We start from the raw sequence: 6,084 nt of genomic DNA, 5'->3' as shown, positions 1-6,084 counted from the left end.
CCATGTTGCCTGTGTTTGTCCTTGGTGTCCGTTGTTATTATGAAGCCGTTCAGATCATGGCCTGGGTTCCTGACACCAGCCTGTAAATGAAAGGACACAGCTCGTGCTCTGATCCGACGTCTTGGTGTAAATCAAGTGTTAACTCATCATGTGCTGTCATCTCCCGCCTCTCGCTGGAGCTGAGCAAATATTATTATTCATCAGTCCGTCCCTTGATCGTTTCCTGCAGGAGGAGGAGGAGTGTTGATGGCTTCAATAATTCAACGACTAAACTTTTGTCTTTGAAGCGGCGCTCCTGCACGCCGCGCCGACGACGCACTTTCCTCCATCCTTTCTAGTCGGGGTGTTGAGACGCCGCACGACCTCTTTCTTTGAAACGGCTCCCCCTGACCTCGGACTCGACATAATGTAAATCCTCTGTGGTGAGCTGATGAAAAAGGACGCTAACAGGAGGGGAAAGGCTCGGCGTGTGCAGGGCTGCAGCTAGCCCGGCTGTACTTCAACATTGGCTCTGACAGGACGACCCAGAGGACGCAGCTGCTGAAACCACATAAAACAAACCAGCTGAGAGGGCGAGAGGTTCCCGGGACGGAACAAATGATTTTAGTCTGTCAGGGAAGTCAGCCGAGGATACGTTTGATGTGGAGCTTGTGATTGCTTCTGCCACTGGAATTCCTTATTCTCTCAGAGATGTGGAGTGGGAGAGAAAATAGCCCCGGGCCGTGAAATCCACCCAGGCCCCGAACAAGAGCTGGAGATAAGACCATCCTGCAACACCTTCATTCATGGGCCGAGGTAACGGGGCGGAGCCTGAGACCACGTGGTCGCGGAGTCCAGGACCCGGCTTCACATGGAGACGTTTATCAGGACGTGACGGAAATCCAGCTCCACCAAGACTGAGGGCACCGCACGCCGACAAGACTGAGGAAACTTTAACTCATCTGAGGGAGGAGGAGGAGGAGGAGCAGGAGGAGGACGAGGAGGGGGAGGAGGAGGAGCAGGAGGAGGACGAGGAGGAGGAAGAGGAGGAGGAGGAGGAAGAGGAGGACGAGGAGGAGGACGAGGAGGAGGACGAGGAGGAGGAGGAGGACGAGGAGGAGGAGGAGCAGGAGGAGGAGGAGGAGGAGGAGGAGGAGGAGGAGGAGCAGGAGGAGGAGGAGGAGGAGGAGGAGGACGAGGAGGAGGAGGAGGACCCAGTGGTCTCAGAGGCAGGTCCAGTCAGAGAAACAGGGTTTTTACGTCTCAACAGCCAGAACACAAACTGGTAGAAATGTTCATTAGTGATGAACCTTTTTAAAAAGATTCTGGAACCTGGAGCTGAGAACCGAACCAGACCAGAACTAGAACCAAACCAGAACCAGAACCAAACTAAACTAGAACCAAACCAGAACCAGAGCCAAACCAGGACCAAACCAGAACCAAACCATAACCGGGACAAAACTAGAACCAAACCAGAACAAAACCAGAACCAAACTAGAACCAAACTCATCACATTAAATATGAGACACATAACAGTGAGATCCTTCCTTCCTTTCTCTCTTTTCCCTCCTTTCCTTCCATCCTTCCTTTCCTTACCTCCTTTCCTCCCCTCATTCCCTCCCTTCCTTTCCTTCCCCCCTTCCTTTCCCTCCTTTCCTCCCCTCCTTCCTTCCTTTCTCTCTTTTCCCTGATTTCCTCCCCTCCTTTCCTTCCCTCCTTCCTTCCTTTCCTTCCCTCCTTTCCTTCCTTACTTTCCCTCCTTCCCTCCCTTCCTTTCCTCCCCTCCCTCCCTCCCTGTGACCACATGGTGGCGCTGTCCCCTCAGACTCAGATCAGGTGCCATGTGCTGGCTGAGGACGCCCGTCACCATGACGATATGGAAAGTGACTAGTGAGTCAAAGTGGAGTCAGTGTGACGTGAAGGAGACTCCTCTTCCTCTGCTCTGACCTCCACCACCACCACCAGCCCTCCTCCTCCTCCTCCTCCTCCTCCTCCTCCTCCTCCTCCTCCTCTGACACGCCGTCATTAGTGTCTTATTATTGCTGGTGTGACAGTGGAACGAGGCAGATGATGGATCGTGCTCTGCAGCCTCTGATGCTTCTTCATTTCTATCAGACTAATATGGAAATTCAGCCTGTGTCTGTGTCAGCCCACGGCACCTCCACCCACGGCACCTCCACCCACGTTCACCTGCCAGTCCATGGCTTGCTGTCCCTCCCAATCTGTGGAGTCCAGGTTGGTCCAGGTGTCCCCTGGGGGCCCCTGTGGGACACATGTATTATTAAGGCGTGGCTGCTCATTGTGACGGGGCCACGTCCCAGCTGAGAGCTGCTTAATATTAAGTGTGGGCCTGTGAATAATGTGGAGGAGCCAAGGTCAGCGCTGCAGCGGCGTCGGGCGGCGTCGGGCGGCGTGCTCCCTCCACGACACGTCCCTCCTTAAATGAGATGCAGCCAAGTCCAGAGGAAACTAAAGTACATGGAGACAGTTGTGTGCAGCGGTTCAGTGTCGTGAACTGATACAACATGAATATTCATGACGTGTTCCTGCGCTAAATAACATCTGTTCTGCAACAACGTGCCATCTGGTCCAGGGACCGGGAGACAGGAGAGGCTCATCACGGCCAGAAAAACAATCATCATCTGCACCTCCACCACTTTACATTTCATCAACACTGAGACCACGCCCACCTGTCACTCCCAGCAGCCACGCCCCCTCATCCTGCACAGGCTAAAGTTTGTGACTATCCAGCAGGCTAGCACGTAGCGCTAGCTCCATTAGAAACTAATATTATAATAATTAGCATCGCTGTCATGGGAACCAATGAACCAATCAGCTTCCAGTTCACGTCCTAAATAATAACAGGTTCATTTATTTTTTAACATCACGATGATACAGAAGCTCTATTTACTCACCGTGAACAGAAACCGTGAGGCTTGTGTGCTGATGAATGATTATAAAGGAGGAAACTTTCTCCTGGTGTGTCTCCGGTGTGGATGTGAAGGAGGGGGAGTGAGAGGAGGAGCAGAGGGAGGTCAGCGGCTCCACCTCGCTGCCTCCAGGTCTCTGCTCTCTGGAGCTTTCAGGACGGAGGTCCTCATTAAAAGCCTCGGCCCGTCCTCTCAACCACTAAACGTATGCCGGGACCGTCCAGGTGTCAGGGGCTCCACGGCTGGAGGAGGAGGAGGAGGAGGAGCAGCTTCACCAGGAGCTTTTATTTATTATATAGGCCATTTTTCTCCTCTCAGCTGCAGCCAAGTAAAGAGTGATCTGAACGACGTCTATGTCTGTATGAGCCCTGCAGCCTCAGACCCTCAGACCCTCAGACCTTCAGACCTTCAGACCCTCAGACCCCTCAGACCCTCCGATGTGGCCTCAGACTGTCAGATGAAGCCTCAGACCCTCAAACGAGGCCTCGACTCGACCGACCCTCGACGAACCTTCAGACCCTCAGACCCTCAGACGAAGCCTCAGACCCTCAGACCAGGCCTCAGACCTTCAGACCCTCAGACCCTCAGACGAGGCCTCAGACCTTCAGACCCTCAGACGAGGCCTCAGACCCTCAAACGAGGCCTCAGACCTTCAGACCCTCAAACGAGGCCTCAGACCTTCAGACCCTCAGACCAGGCCTCAGACCCTCAGACCCTCAGACCCTCAGACGAGGCCTCTGGAAGCCGCTGTGTGTTCTCCTCCAGACTCCATGAAAGCTGCTGCTTATTTGATTTGATTTGGGTTTTTTGGAGGATGTTTTCCTGCTGCGGTCGGCCGGAGAGAACAGGTTATCCTGGAGGGGCCGTTTCAAAGCCAGAAAGCAGAAAGCAGAGAACAAAGCGGCTCTGTGTGCTCACTCCTGCTCTGCTCCCCCTCCTCCATCACGGCCCAAGACCAGGCTTATTATTTCATAGCCCGTGAAAAGAGAGATAAGGTCATAAATAGCTGATTCCTGCTCAGAACAAAGAGGCCTGATACACCTTGGTTGAGAGGGAGCTGCAGGGCTTTGCCAAGAAGAACACAACAAAAACACATGAAACATTCAGCACCTGATGCAACGGTGATTTAACTGGGTTAATGTTGGTGAAGACGCGCCGTCCTGCCAACAACAGCCTGTGTGTGGAGGTGGACGGCTTGTTTTCTTTACCAGCTGCATCATTTTCCACTGCAATTAAAGAGGGAGGCGCCGATGCTGAGGAGGAGGAGGAGGAGGAGGAGGAGGCTGGAAGGACCTGAGAGGCTCCGGGTCTGGAGCTGGATCCTGGTCCTCCACATCGTGACCCCGACCTGGAGCCAAAGTTAAAGCGGAGAAGCCAGCGCTGCTCGGCAGTTCATTTATGCAGCGAGCGGCTGGGCCTGTCAGCGCTAACCACTCAGAGGATGATCGATGGTGTTTATTCTCTGATGATGGAACGCAACCCCCTGCCTCCTCATAATTGGAATAAAAAGGACAGATCAAGCCGGCAAACTTATTAAATTATCACTCCATAATTTGCATTAATGCGGCTGTAGAGACGTAGGAGGGGAGGGGGTGGGGGGGCGGACAGAGGCCTGGAGCCGGCTCGTTACAGAGTCCACCTTGAAAAGATCCGCCTGCCCTTGGACCCCCGCAGATCCTCAACACGACGCCACATCAACACCATGACAGAGAGACGGCTCAGATTTACATGGTCCCTGCAGGACTGGGTCTGGATCAGCCCAGCAGAGCTAACGGCTAAAAGCTACAGCCTGGTAAAACAGAGACAAACACCATCAGGGTCAGTGAGACCGGGATCAATGGAGGATGTTTGTCTACATTTAAATGAAACAGAGTCATTGCTGGAAATAACACATCAGCTCATTTACATTTAATGGAAGTTAAACAGTTTAATATGTTATATTATTATATTCAGACGAGGTTTGAAGGATCAGTTTCCTCTGTATCTGGAACGTTGATGTCTCTGATAACGCTGTGGCGTCATTCCCAGCTCCCTCTGAGGTAAATGGAACGCACCCACGATGTTTTAGCCACATTTACTGAGAAAACATAAGAAACACTGGAGCACATGGACACGACAGCGTTCTACAACTGGTTTCTGTGTTTTAGGTTTGTTATACGAGCTGATGGAGGCTTCACAATTCTTCTTTTTCTGCTTCTTATGTACGGTACAGTGTGCTGTAAGTCAGTCAGCCAATCAATTAATTAATCAATCAATCAGCCAATCAATCAATTAATCAAACAATCAGTCAATTAATAAATCAACCAATGAATCAATCAATCAATCAATCAACCAATCAGTCAATTAATCAATCAGTCAATTAATAAATCAACCAGTCAATTAATAAATCAACCAGTCAATTAATCAAACAATTTGACAAAACAATCAAACAATGAATGAATGAATCAATCAATCAACCAGTCAATTAACCTAATAATCAATTAACCAATTAACCAACCAACCAGTCAATGAATCAATCAGTCGATGCTACAGCTACGTCCTGGTTGTTCCTCCTGACGTTTCTTTAGTTTCCTCAGAGTCTGATCCTGGAGCAGGAACCAGGGACACGTGCAGCTGAGCAGGTGAGTCCTGTTCTGTTAAATAATCATGAGGACTAAGGAAGGAGGGGGAGGAGGGGGAGGAGTGGGCCCCTCCTGGGTGGACACTTGGTGTCAGGCTGACAGGTCTCAGAGCAGCTGGATGGAGTTGTCTCCATATTAAACAGCCACATTAGACCTGTTAAGTGGAGGCCAGCGAGGAGAGGGGGGCGCCATGTGGACCTCCGGGGTCCGGGTGTCACCGGGTGAGGCCGGGCCGAGCTGCAGGGACGGGGGGGAGGAGGGAGGGGGAGGAGGAGGAGGAGGAGGAGCGGGTCACCACACCTCACGTCTTCCTCACCCGCAAACTGGAAGTGACCCCAGCGCTTGTGCAGCAGCGCAGCCCGGCCCTTCCCATCATGCACGGCGGTCCCAGGAGCCCCGGCACGCTCGCTGCCATCTGCCGTGATTTATAGAGAGCGGCCCGTGATTTATGGGCCAGTCAGCTCACAATGAACTTGTTCTCTTTCATTTGCACGACCTCCCGACCCAGCCGCCACTCCCAGCCAGGACGGGGAAACGCACGCTAATCATGCACT

Source organism: Mugil cephalus, chromosome 23 (assembly GCF_022458985.1).
Source record: "Mugil cephalus isolate CIBA_MC_2020 chromosome 23, CIBA_Mcephalus_1.1, whole genome shotgun sequence".
Taxonomy (NCBI): domain Eukaryota; kingdom Metazoa; phylum Chordata; class Actinopteri; order Mugiliformes; family Mugilidae; genus Mugil; species Mugil cephalus.
This window is presented reverse-complemented; position numbering follows the sequence as displayed.